The following is a 14,857-nucleotide window of genomic DNA, read 5'->3' as shown; positions in this document are numbered from 1 at the left end:
CGGTTCCCAAATTTTAGTGTGAAAGAAATACCTGCAGAGCTAGACTGAAATGCAGCTTCTTGAAGCCCACACTTAAGAGAATCTGACTCGGCAGATCTAGAGCAAGATCTGGGAACTGACATTTAACATTTAACCTGCACCCTTCGGTGATCCAGATGCAAGTAGTCCGAGGACCACACTTCTGAGAAACTCTTCTGAGGAAATGCATTCTCTTAACAAACCTATAATGAGCAATCTTTATTTGCCAGGCACTATGCTAAGTGCTATGAATGCAAAAATGAAAAAGATACAGTGAAAGTATGATTTTCAGAAATTATTGTATCCACAGCACCTAGCATGAACAATGACTTGCACGTACAATAGACATGCAATAAATATGTGTTGAATGATAGAACACATGAATTCAGAATTGACTGATGAAGCCAGACAAGTAAACAAGAAAACATGATATGGCGTGATCAGTACTATTTTAGCGAAATACCTGGGGAAAGGGAGAAGGAAACTAACATTTATTGGGCATCTACTTTGCGATGGATATTTCGTGCACTTTCCATCACATCACACAGGAGGAGAAACAGTTACCCAGTTTGGAGGCACCAGAGAAGGTGTCCAGAGGAAGGGCTGCGTGCACTGATTCTCAAATGACGAGGAGGGTGTGTGTGTGTGTGTGTGTGTGTGTGTGTGTGTGTGTGTGTGTGTTTGGGGGGAGGGTGTAGAAATTTAGGGAAAGAGCCAGATAGAGAAAACATGTGCAAGGGTAGAACACAAAGAAAAATAAAAGCATAGAAACCTGAAATGGGAGCCTAAATAAAACCAGGTGCTGCACAATTCAAAGCAATGAAAATGGGGGGCCCTGCCTACTTAGATGTCATTTGAAGAGCAGTAGGAAGCCCACTGCCCAAAAATCATCTTCCTGACAGCCTGTCAATGGTGTCTGAAAGTCTGCTGCTAGAAACTCATTACTTTGAGTCATTGACAAATTGCCCGGTTAAAAAACAAATATCCCTCCCAGACTTCATTTCCTTTTCTTTTTTTTTTTTCTTTGACCTGGTTACTAGATTGGCAGATCAGAGAATGTGATAGCTATAGTGGATTTCATTTCATCCAGGCATTAGACAAAGTTTCCCATAATTTCATTGCAGATGAGATGGCAGAATATAGGCTGGGTGCTCCAGCTGTTTGTTGAAATGAGTCTGTAACTGATTGAACAAACGAATGATTTGGTGTCAGACTAGAAGGGAAGTTCTAGGAGTGAGCCAAAAAGCTCTATTCTTGGCTGTATCTTGTTCAGCTCATTTATAATTTTGGCTTCCTACAAATAAGAGCTTTTAAAACGGTCAGAGCAGTTCAAAGTTGGAATGGGCTGCCTTGGGGAGCAATGACCACCAGGCACCGAGGAGTTCGAGCCAACCTTGGAGAACCCCTTGCCCGGCAGTCAGGCAATGTAGACACCCCTTTTAACCAGTGTAGTGTTATGAATCAAGTATAAATTTTGAAGTCAAAAGACCTCAGTTCAAATCTCAGCTTTACCACTTATTAGCAATGTGACCCTAGGCAAAGTACTTAACCACACTGATTTCAATTTCCTCATCTGTAAACTGGAGATAAAAACACGTACCTTGAAGCAAATACTGTGACAATGTCATAGGTGAAAACACCTCGCACAGTGCTTAACACACTGTAGGTGTTCAATAAACAGCAGGTACTACACAAATTATTCCAATTCTGTGATTCAGTGACCCAGAATAAGACATATAAGTACATATCAAATCTGCTGATGACACAGAGCTAGGAGGGACTTTGAACAGATCTGGGCAGTCTTGGATTATTGAACCCAAACTGACAAGGTGATGGATAATACTTAGGGATAAATGTGAAGTATTACTTTTAGATTCAACACAGGGCAAAAGGACAGAGTGAGGGAGATCTGGAAAGAGCACAGGCTTAAGAGTCCTGTTTTATAATTTTATAATCCCATAGTTCATTCATTTATTCACTCATTTCTTCATTTATTCAATAAACATTCATGGAGCACTGTGCTAGATTCTAGGGAAATAAGAAATGAGATGCAGCCCCTACCCTGAAGGAGCTCACAACCTGGGGAGACTGGCAACTTACAAGATAAATTCCAACACAATGTGATTATTCTACTTATAGGAGCACATACTAGGCCCAGAGGCAGCACAGAGAAGGGACAGAAAACTACAGAGGAGGAATATGAGGGCGGGACAACTTTCTAGGGGGACATGATCCCTGAGTCTTTTAGAAAATGATCACATTGTATTTATTTTTTGAATAGCCGATTCAGATTTGTGGTACAAAATATAAAATGTACAAAAAGATGGGCAAAGCACGTCTACCTTCTGACACTGTGCCCCAGCCACCCCGTTCTCTGCAGAGGCAAGTCACTGTCACTGGTTTCTTGTGTATCTATCCAGACACACACCAAGTCCAATTCTGAAAGGTGAATAAGGGTTTGGCTGGAAAACAAGGGGTCATTCTAAGCAGAAAGAACAGTGTGTACAAAGGCATGGAGGCATGGTGGGGTGTTCAGTTTGATACCATTTGGGCAAGAAGATAAGGAAAGGATTATAGAAGATAAGACTAGAAGGGTAGCCAGGGCCAGGTTGTGAAAGCCCTTGTAAGGCATGTGGAACAGTTTGGACTCTACCAGTAAGCAGTGGAGAGCCATGTTAGGGCTTGAAGCAGAGGAGTGATGTGATCTGATATGTGTTACAGAAAACTCATTCTAGTACCAATATGGAGAAAAGATTAAAGGGGAGTAGGCCAAGAGTCAGGGAGACCATTTGGGAAGCTATTTTAGTAGTTAAAAAAGTAAAGAGATGATAGGGACTCTAGACTAATACAATGTAGTAATATAAAGAAAAGACATACCAGATAGACACTTAGAAGGTAGACTTAACAGGTCTTGGTAACCAGTTGAATGAAGAGTCTAGGATGACTCCCAACATTCAGGCCTGGACTACTGTGGATAAAGTTCTGAGTCACCAAAATGGTAGTTATGGGGTAGGTAGAGCAGGAGGAACAGATGTGAAAAGGAAGATGAATTTGTGACACACAGTTTGGTGTTGAGGTACCTGTGGGACATATGTCCCACATGTTTAGTTGCAATTGAGGATTCAGGCTTGAAGCTTACAAGAGAGGTCTGGGGCCATAGATATAGATTAGGGAGTCAACAGCACAGTCGATAAAACCGTGGGGATGGATGAGATGATCTAAGGGAAAGGTGTAGAATGAGAAACATCCTGGGAAACACCAGCACTTAATGGGTGGCCGAAGAAGAGTCCACAAAGAAGCATATAAAGGAGCAACTAGAGAAGAATGAGGAGAATCAGGAGAGGAGCAGCATGACCAAAGCCAAGGAGTAGGCACTTTCCAGAGAGGCATGAGGACAGAAGTGGAGCGAGAATGAGATGTTAAATGCAGCAGAAAGACGTCCAATAAAACAAAGGTCCACCAAAACAAAGACTTAAAATTGTTCGTTGGATTTGGCAATCAGGATGTCATTGGTTTCCTTAACAAGAGCAGTTAACAGTGGTGTTCTGGGGTCAGAAAAGCCAGACTGTGGGGTGGAGGGAGGCGGGGCTGGCTTTTGAATGGGAGGTGAGGAAATGGAGACAATAAGTGTAGACTACTCTTTTGAAAAGCTTCTATGATAGTGGGAGGAAAGAAATAAGGTGAGGACCAGTTAGGGACAGAGTCGAAGGAGAGTTCTGCTTGTTTGTTTCTCTTTGTTTAAAATTGAAGTATAGTTGATTTACAATGTTGTGTTACCGTCTGGTATACAGCAAAGTGATTCTGTGATACTGTGCTATACAGTAGGACCTTGCTGTTTATCTATTTTATATATAGTAGTTTGTATCTGTTAATCCCAAACTCTTAGTTTATCCCTTTCCCCTTTGGTAACCATAAGTTTGTTTTCTACATCTGTGAGTCTATTTCTGCTTTGTAAATAAGTTCATTTGTATCATTTTTTTAGATTCCACATATAAGTGATATCATATGATGTTTGTCTTTCTCTGTCTGACTTACTTCACTGAGTATGATAATCTCTAGGTCCATGTTTGTTTCTTTTTTGAATAGGAGAAAGCTGAGCATATCTAAATGCTGATGGGAAGCAGCCAGTAAAAAGACAAAGAGTGGCTGAAGATACAGATGAGAGAGGGGATAACTGATGAAGAAAGGTCCTCAAGAAGGTGGGAGAGAATGGGCTCCAAAGCCTAAGTAGTTCCTGCAAGACAAGAAGGAAGGAGGTTAGGACGTGTAGGGATGCGGCTCTTTGGCAGGGTGGGGTGAGGGCAGGAAATTGAAAGGATGAAACTTGTAGATGGGTCATTTACAAGGACATTAAAGTCACTCAGGATAAGGGCCAGAGTTGGGGAGACTATAAGTGAGGTACCGAGGTGCTCAGTAAGTGAGAGACCTGGAGGGCTGCAGATAACAGTAAGAAGGATTGGAAGAGGGTAACTATATCATCTCCTGGCTCCACGGGGTAAGAGAGAACAGAGAACCTCTGCCACTGAACCTTTGGAGAAGTTGCTTAGTAGACGTTAAGTATCCGACCCAAAGGAGGTGCTCAATAAGTGTGAAGAAGTGGCTTTTTTTAAGCCCACACAATAGTAAAATCGCATTAGAAGATCACAAGAAGGAACAGTCCTAATGTACACAGCTCTGGTCAAACCAAACATGGAGCAGTACATCCATTCCTGGGCACCTTATTTTAAAGTGAACACTTACAAACTAGAGTGGATTCATTAGGAATTGGGCACGTTTAGTCTAGCAAAGAGATAGTTAACCTTTAAAGGAGAATATGACCGGCATCATGATACATTTGAAGGGTTATTTCTGCTCCATATGGTAAAAGTAAGATTAATGGAGAGAAGTTACAAGGAGAAGATTGCAAATCTTTTTCTGCACAGTTTTTCATTTATCCAATGATGAAATGTGAACTTACCTAGTATATTAAAGTGGAGGCTGGATGAATACATACCTGAAAAGGGAGTTAGAAAGGCTACTGTTAGAGAAGATGGAAAAGCAATGGAGTCGTTACAGGCCACAGATCATCAAGTTGATTTGTAGACACTGTGAGAGACTACTTCCTACTTTATAAAGTAGAGCTTGGCTAGAATAGAAGGCTCTCTCTGACTCTTGCTAGTGGGGAAGAATGAGTCAGAGCATCTAAAAATAGAAGAAAAACTTGAAGAATGGCTCAAAATGATCACAATCAAAATCCTAAGGGGAGGGAGGAGAGAAGGTGGCAAGATAAAGCAAATAAACTTCCAGGAAACAAACTTTACTGGCCTTCTGGAATTAGCAGGAGGACTCTGCGAAGAACCTTTTCAATGGCTGCCTTAAATTAATGCTTGGTATTATTTCAACTATGCGGAAGAAATAAAGATTTGGACTCTTTAAAAAGCCAGGCTGTTTCCTGCTCCAGATGAAGGCAGTAGCTCTGAGAAAGGAAATTAGAAAGAGCTGGGACAGCAGTGTTACATGCCTCACCTTTATAAGACTGTTCCTAGGAAGACAAGAGAAAGCTGAGAGCAGCTGTTGAAGCCTGGACCTCATGGCCAGAGATCTGGCTGGTGCCAAGAGAAAGTAATGCTTGATTGAGGCTGCTTAGGCCTCAGAGTGGTAGAAGATGCTCTTATGTCTTTTAACACTTGTATTTTAAAAAGCAGTTGAACATAAGCTGAAAGAGACAGGCAGACCCAAAGCAGAGACAATGGCCTAGGACAGCCCACAGGAGGAAAGAGTGTAATAAGCGACTGCAGTATAGAAGCTGACCCCGATTAAATTAGTAACAAGGAATTAATGATGCTTAATGGTTTTTTTTGTTTGTTTATCATTTGCACTGTACGGCCTTGCAATTCAAAGTGTTGCCTGTGGAGCAACAGGAGCATCGGGTGATTTGAATGCACAGTACAGGTTGAGAAGCACTGCTATACCTGGTTTCTTAGCTGAACTTTTGCCTAGCAAAACTCTCTCTCCCTTCTTCCTTCCTTTTCTCCCTCCCTCCACCTCTCTTGATTTCTCTGATTCTTGTTTACATTGTAAGCTAACAAACAACTCTAATTATGGCTGAGAGCCCTAAAAGTAGTGCTCATGATATGCCCAGATAAGGAAAAGAAAAGAGTAGCCAGGTAACATACCGTAAAGCATGAGTTTGGGGAGTGGGAAACCACAGACTTGGTTTCCCATTGTACTGTGTGAATAACCTTCATCAAGCTTATAAACTTTTCTGAGCTTCAGTTCCCTCATCTGTAAAATAAAGGTCATTATAGTATTTGCCCCATAGGGCTTTTGTGAGGGTGAAATGAAGAGAAAGTATGTAAACTGTCTAGCATAGGGCCTGACACAGAGTAGGTGCTCAGTATATAGTACTCATTATTATTGAAAGCGATCAGTTTCAAAGTGAAGTTAGAAATAACAAAGAACTAGTGTAGCCTTCCAAAGTCCCCTTGAGAGCCTCCATGAAAGCCCCATTTTCCTCATCCAATTCAACCTCCTTGATTCCAGCGCCAGCCAGCAGTCAAGCTAAAGCATTTCTTATTCCCTTGGACTATCTTCTTGTTTTTGCTGAATTAGTAAGATTTTCTACTTTTTCATCGCAAATGGCCCACTGTTCTAGTACATTAAAGCTAAAAAATATCTTTTGTGGGCTGGCCTGGAAATGTAACTACCATTTATTAACAATTTTTTTCTCCTATGGAAAAATGCACATCACCTTCCAAACAATTGACTTCAGAGTGAACTTTGAGATCTCAGCCTATGTACAAGTTGGAGGCTGCCTGTATGTCAACATATGGAGTGGTGACAAAGGGCTAGATAAACCGAGTCCAGAATTCCAGAGGTGGCTGAACGGTAAATGAGAATGCTCCAAGGAGTGGAAAGTAGGGTAGATAGATCAATCTGAGTGCACAGTATCAAGGTTTAGAAAGCTAATACAGGAAGGGAGATACACCTCAGGAAGGATATTAAAAAACAGCAGCAAGAACAACACGAACCATTTTTCTACTGTATTAGGTCAGGGGCCCCTAATCAGTAGCTTGGGATCTACAAACAATATAGAGGCCTTACAAGCTATCTCTGAGAGATGGTTACCCTCCCCCTGCCTTGCTCTCTGTAATTTGCCTGGATTCTCAGTTCAGAGAAGAAGACAGAAAACAGCGTCCCCAACCTCCATCCTTCTCAACCCACACCCTGACAACCACCCCCCAGGTTTACTTGGCTTCCTTCTGCCCTTACCTCCTTCTTTCAAGAGGAGATCCAAGCTTCAGGAAAGTACAACACAGTTTTTCCTTACAAAGAGGGAGAAGACTACTGTTTTGGGTAAAATGAGATGACTGGTGAAAACAGGATTCCCAGGATGGAGAGAGGTGGAAAGCTAATAACAGAGGACCATGGAAAAAACAAAGGACTTTTGTGCCTTCTCACTGAAGTCTTTAGCAAGAAAATTGATTATATCCAGGGGAAGTCTGGGTTAATAGGGCAGCAAGCTAGCAAAGTCTGATACCCACCATTTACGAATGCCCATTACGATATCCATGAAGCTCTGCGAGAACACTAAGAGTTTTGCACTAGTTAGGGAAACTGGGGGAAAACTGATCGTCAGCTGCTAGTGGGGAAGGAAGAGCTGGCTCTTGTGGGGAGACTGGGTTGGACTGAGGACCATACTTGTGGCCTACATAGACTCTACCAGACAGTGAAAGTGCCCAAGAAAGAGGGGGAAAGCTTTTGATTCACTTCTACCAGCTGTTTTCAGGGCCTGTACTGATCAGAAAACCAGAGACTGTCCTTTACTACACAAAAATATATTCCGAGGCAACCAGAGTTCTGATCCATTTCTTCTACCATCAGCTCCTTTATTTTCTATACACTTTTGGAGATTACAACATGAACACACCACACGACTGGTGATGGTGGTAGTGGTGGCTGGGCCAGTGCTTCTTATAAGGGAAATCTCAAATATAAGCACGCTTGGAGACACTATATATGAAATAATGTAGCAGGACAAACTGCAGAGTCATACAACCCAGAAGATCAGAGATAGATGATTCCATCTCAGTCCAGTAGAACCTAAAAATAATAAAACCACCACCACCAACACTATCCACTGCCACCTTTTCCTGTGCACTTATTATGTACCAGGTACTATCTTAAGTACTTTACATGCATTATCTCATTTATGCCTCAGTGCAAACACAGGTTGTCTTTCAAGTTTGTTTGAAAGGGTCAGGTAAAATAATATATAACATTTATTGAGCTCTCACTATGTGCTAGGCACTAGGTATTGTATATCTACTATCTCAACTCGGCACTAGAAAACTGGCTCAGCCTTCCCAGTTCATCCTTCAAGGATCAATTCAGGCATCACCTCTTGGTCAATCAACAAATATTTATGGAGCATCTACCATGTCCAAGTACTGTGCTAAGAAAATCTGTGGCTAGGAACCCAACCCTGGCTATCTATAAGAATCACCTGGGGACCTTTTAAAATTATAGATCCCTGGTCCCCACCCCAGACCTACTGAATCTGAATCCTTGTAATTGGGATCTGTTGTGGGTGATATTATGTTCCTCCTCAAAATCCATATGTTGAAATCCTAATCCCCCCTATACCTCAGAATGTGACTATATTTGGAGATGGGATCTTTAAAGAGGTAATTAAGTTAAAACAAGGTCATTATGGTGAGCCCTAATTCAATATGACTGGTATCCTTATAAAAGGAGGATGTTTGGATATAGACATGTACAGAGGGATGACCACGTGAAGACCAGGGGAGAAGATAACCATCTACAAGGCAAAGAGAGAGGCCTCGGAAGAAAACAACCCTGCCAACACCTTGATTTCAGACTTCTAGTTTCTAGAACTGTGAGAAAATAAATTTCTGTCGTTCTCTTCCACTTGCCAGCTGTGTAACCTTGGAAAATTAATTCCATCTCTCGGAGAGCTGTAAAACAAGGCTACCTCATAGGCTTGCTAGGAGGAATAAATGGAAAATGGTTGTAAAGCCCTTAGCACCGTGCCTTGCATGTAGTAAAGGCTCATTCATGTTAGCTGTTGTTATTAATATTATAAGGTGTTTGGTCTAGAACAGGAACTCTCAAAAAATCAGGGGATAAATGAACTTCAAGGGAAAAATATTACATCTGTATTTTCACCAACCTCTAACTGAAACTTAGATTTCTTTCCATTATAAATGCAGAGAACAGATCACAGTAGTATTAGCAGTACCTGTGACTTTGTCATCAGTAGAAATCACAGTTTTATGTCACATTACTGTTATTACAGATGTCTTTAAATATTTTTACACTCATCATTACTTTGAAGTTACGGTAGTTATCAGAGCTGCATCCATATCTTGCTACTTACATTAGTAACAAGCACTTATATAACTATATGACAATTTTCCATTTTTAGTATTTTGATAAGCGCATTTCAATATAATTTACTTCCTTTGTAATCCTATGTATTGTATTCTGTGTATCTAAAAACATTGTTCTGAGAAGACATCCATGGTCTTTACTATATTGTCAAAGGGATCCTTGGCACAAAAAAGGTTAAGAAGCCCTGATCTACAATGGAACAAGATAGAAAGCCCAGAGATAAACCCACACACCTATGGTCAACTAATCTATGACAAAGGAGGCAAAGATATACAATGGAGAAAAGACAGTCTCTTCAATAAGCGGTGCTGGGAAAACTGTACAGTTACATGTGAAAGAATGAAATTAGAACACTCCCTAACACCATACACAAAAATAAACTCAAAATGGATTAGAGACTTAAATGTAAGACCGGACACTATAAAACTCTTAGAGGAAAACATAGGAAGAGCACTCTTTGACATAAATCACAGCAAGATCTTTTTTGACCCACCTCCTAGAGTAATGGAAATAAAAACAAAAATAAACAAATGGGACCTAATGAAACTTCAAAGCTTTTGCACAGCAAAGGAAACCATAAACAAGACCAAAAGACAACCCTCAGAATGGGAGAAAATATTTGCAAACGAATCAACGGACAAAGGATTAATCTCCAAAATGTATAAAGAGCTCATGCAGCTCAATATTAAAGAAACAAACAACCCAATCCAAAAATGGGCAGAAGACCTAAATAGACATTTCTCCAAAGAAGACATACAGGTGGCCAAGAAGCACATGAAAAGCTGCTCAACATCACTAATTATTAGAGAAATGCAAATCAAAACTACAATGAGGTATCATCTCACACCAGTTAGAATGGGCATCATCAGAAAATCTGCAAACAGCAAATGCTGGAGAGGGTGTGGAGAAAAGGGAACCCCCTTGCACTGTTGGTGGGAATGTAAATTGATACAGCCACTATGGAGAACAGTATGGAGGTTCCTTAAAAAACTAAAAATAGAATTACCATATAATCCAGCAATCCCACTACTGGGCATATACTTAGAGTAAACCATAATTCAAAAAGACACATGCACCCCCATGTTCATTGCAGCACTATTTACAATAGCCAAGTCATGGAAGCAACCTAAATGCCCATCGACAGACGAATGGATAAAGAAGATGTGGTACATATATACAATGGAATATTACTCAGCCATAAAAAGGAACGAAATTGAGTCATTTGTTGAGATGTGGATGGACGTAGAGACTGTCATACAGAGTGAAGTAAGTCAGAAAGAGAAAAACAATATCGTATATTAACGCATGTATGTGGAACCTAGAAAAATGGTACAGATGAACTGGTTTGCAGGGCAGAGGTTGAGACACAGATGTAGCGAACAAACATATGGACACCAAGGGGGGAAAACCACGGTGGGGTGGGGATGGTGGTGTGCTGAATTGGGCGATTGGGATTGACATGTATACACTGATGTGTATAAAATTGATGACTAATAAGAACCTGCAGTATAAAAAAACAAACAAACAAAAAAAACCAACTAATACTAAACTTTCTTTGGGTTATTTGTATGGAAATATGTTAATATAAATGTTTCAGACATTACATGAAATTTCTAAAAATCTTATATGTTCTGGTATAATGTTATAAGTCATAATTCTAGTTATTACTTTAAAATGTATATCTCAGAAATAACTAAATTTCCTTGTCAATTGCATTATTATGAACTTTCATCAAATCTTTAACCGTGGTCATTTTTAAGTCTTTTGTCATTTACAGACAGTTCTGGGTGTACTCTGATGCCTTTGCAAAAATGTTCCTATAAAAGGGTTTCATCTTCAAGGAATTCATGGAAAAGACTCTGACAAGTACAGGTTTCTGGTAACTGACTATACTGCTGAACTGAATAAATAAGCATTTTCAGAACTCTAATGGAAAACTGATGAATTCATAAAAGTGCTAACAAAAGATCAAGATGAAAAAAAATTAATTACATGGGACTGAGTGAACTGATGAGGATGATTATAATTTTTGTGACTTTCTGTTTGAATTAAAAAAAAGAAATCCCACAAGGACTCAGAGGCAAAGAATATAGAAATCAATTTTCACTGCAAAGTAAGGGAGCTGTTACAGTGGAGGATTACTGGACTGAATGTCAATACTATGACATAGTATGAGTGTGTTTCATGTTTGGTAATTGCAATCACTGTTGCTTTTGTTGTGGTCATCCATTTACAATGCTTGGTGTCAGTTTATTTATCTCTTGTAAAAATAAAATACAGTGTGTGTGTAAAAAAAAAAGAACTTAAAAAAAAGAGTTGTGTAAATGATGCTGGCAGGTAGAAAATAATAAAGCTGATATGAACATGCAAAAAAAAAGAGAATATATTATGTAGCCATTTAAAATTATAATTATGAACTGTATAAAACTATATAGAAATGTTTATATTAAGTGAAAAACTGTGTACCAAATTAGATATTTGTTCTAACCATAATTATGCAAAAAATGTGTATAAATGCATAGAGACAAATAGGAAAAAAATCAACACAATTTTCTAGAAAGTGAAATAATTGCTAATTTATTTCCTCTTATTTTATGTATATTATACTTACATATTATATACATATATTGTATATTGTTTATATTTATTCTTTGTGTTTCCAAAGAAATTTTAAATGAAAAGAAAGAAAAAACATTACATTAAAAAATAGTAAGTCCAAAAACAAAAAAAAAGAAATCTTTACAGAAACATATTTTGAATGTGTACTGCTTATCGTTTCATAATGTTTTTTTTAAAAAAAACTGATTCTTTCAGAGATTGCATGCATGATACTGAGATTATTTGTTTTTTTGTCTGTATAATTGGTTCTTCCCAATGTAAATTGATTTAATCCTTCACAGGACAATTCTTAAATGGTTTAACTATAGGTCCAGATCAACTAAATAAAGATATAACCTTATCTTTTAATCATAAAAAAAAAAAACAAAATAGAAGCCCTGATCTAGAAGGTTTTAAACCCTTACCAACTATAGCAGTCTACAAATCTGTGAACAATTGTGAAAAGTTTCAGGAAAGATAATCTGCTTTCTCCCATTAAGAAAGTTTAACAAAATTAAATATTGATGGTAGGGAAATGGACTTATCTAAAAACTACTGTATGCCTTGACTTGAACTTAATTAGACTGTAAGTGCTTAGACGGCAGCTTCCTAGTCTCTAGATATGCTATATAACCTCTCAGTGCCTTGGTTTCTCCATCTTTTAAGTGGAGATGATGATAGTATCTCACAAGGTTGTTGTGATAATTAAATTGGATAATGCCATGTAAAACACTTGGCACAGTGCCTGGCACATGGTAGTAACAAAAAATTCAGCTATTATAATATTTTTTAAATATTTATTTATTTATTTATTTATTTTTGGCCGCACTGGGTCTTCATTGCTGTGCACGGGCTTTCTCTAGTTTCGTTGCAGTGCGCGGGCCTCTTATTGCGGTGGCTTCTCCTGTTGTGGAGCACCAGCTCTAGGCGCGCGGACTTCAGTAGTTGTGGCACATGGGCTCATTAGCTGTGGCTCGTGGGCTCAAGAGCGCAGGCTCAGTAGTTGTGGCACACGGGCTTAGTTGCTCCACGGCATGTGGGATCTTCCCGGACCAGGGATCAAACCCGTGTCCCCTGCACTGGCAGGCGGATTCTTAACCACTGCGCCACCAGGGAAGTCCATCAGCTATTATAATATTAATTATTATACCAGATTTATCATTTCCTTCCTGGCTCTCCACAATACAAATAAAAGTCTTTAAATATATTGGTCAGGGCAGAAGACCTGTATAGACATTTTTCCAAAGAGGAAATGCAAATGGCCAACAGGTACATGAAAAGATGTTAAACATCGCTAATCATCAGGGAAATGCAAATCAAAACTATGATGAGAGATCACCTCACACCCGTCAGAATGGCTATCATCAAAAAGAACACAAATAACCAATGTTGACGAGGATGTGGAGAAAAGGAAACCCTTGTACACTGTTCGTGGGAATGTAAATTGGTGCAGTCGCTGTGGAGAACAGTATGGAGGTTTCTCAAAAAACTAAAAATAGATACCGTATGATTCAGCAATTTCACTCCTGGGTATACATCTGAAAAAAACAAAAACACTAATTCGAAAAGATACATGCACCCCAATGTTCATAGCAGCATTATTTACAATTGCCAAGATACGGAAGCAAACTAAATCTCCATCAACAGATGAATGGATAAAGAAGATGTGGTATATATACATATATACACACATATGTATGTGTGTATATATGTGTGTACACACACACACACACACACACACACACACACACACACAATGGAATACTACTCAGCCATTAAAAAGAATGAAAATTTTGCTATTTGCAGCAACATGGTTGGACTTGGAGGGCATTACGCTAAGTGAAATAAGTCAGACAGAGAAAGACAAATACTGTTTGATATCACTTATTTGTGGAATCTAAAAAATACGACAAACTAGTGAATATAACAGAAAAGAAGCAGACTCACAGATATAGAGAACAAACTAGTGGTTACCAGTGAGGGGAAGGGGCAATATAGGGGTGGGGGGGTGTGAGGTACAAACTACTAGGTGTAAGATAGGCTCAAGGATGTATTGTACAACACAGGGAATATAGCCAATATTTTGTAATAGCTGTAAATGGAAAGTAACTTTTTAAATTGTATAAAATTTTTGAAAAATTAAAAAAAGAAGATTGTGGTCATATATATATATATTTGTTAATAAATCATTGATTGCACTTTTTCGCAGTATGCAATCTTCTTAAAACAGATGTTATACTTTGTAAATATATAATAAACCATCACTAAAAAGTCACCTAACGGTTAAAGGCATAAGCTTTGAAGTCAGAAAGGGGTAGGTTCAAATTCAAATGCCACTACTTACTACTTATGTGACATGAGAGCTTCTTTAACTTTCCCAAGCCCAGCTCATCACTGGAATCATAGTACCTACTTCATAGGATTGTTGTGGGGATTAAATGAGATGATATATGTAAAGTGCCCAGCACATAGCATGACCTCAATAAGTAATATCTATTCCTTTTCTTAATAATTGCTAAATGTGTGGCAAACTTGTGAAGCGGGAGGATATCCTTAATGCTTCACACAAGGTCCCCTGAGACCTGGTCCTGAAGTCCCTTTCTAGCCTTGACTCTCATTGTTCCATCTCTCACATCTTACTCTCCAGTAACACTGACTTTCTTTGTAATCCACACGCAGCCCCCAACATACACCCTGCTCTCACCTCCAAACCTCTGTTCTCTCCTCTTTCCATGTAGATTGCCCTTCCCTCCTTCCAGAGCTGACCCCTCCTTCACACTCCCACAGCAGTGCTCCCCACACACACACCAGGCCTCCATCATCACTTCCCGTTTGTGCTGTTTTTGTC

At 39.2% G+C, this 14,857-nt stretch overlaps 1 protein-coding gene across 1 annotated transcript in view; it reads right to left on the bottom strand.

Annotated features, from left to right (window-relative positions):
- NCBP2L (nuclear cap binding protein subunit 2 like) overlaps positions 1–14,857 on the bottom strand; it is a 32,847-nt gene that overhangs the window by 5,004 nt on the left and 12,986 nt on the right. The window lies entirely within an intron of this gene.

This window comes from Balaenoptera physalus (assembly GCF_965194825.1).
Source record: "Balaenoptera physalus genome assembly, chromosome: X".
NCBI lineage: Eukaryota > Metazoa > Chordata > Mammalia > Artiodactyla > Balaenopteridae > Balaenoptera > Balaenoptera physalus.
The sequence above is the reverse complement of the archived record's forward strand: the minus strand, read 5'-3'. Positions and strand labels throughout refer to the sequence as shown.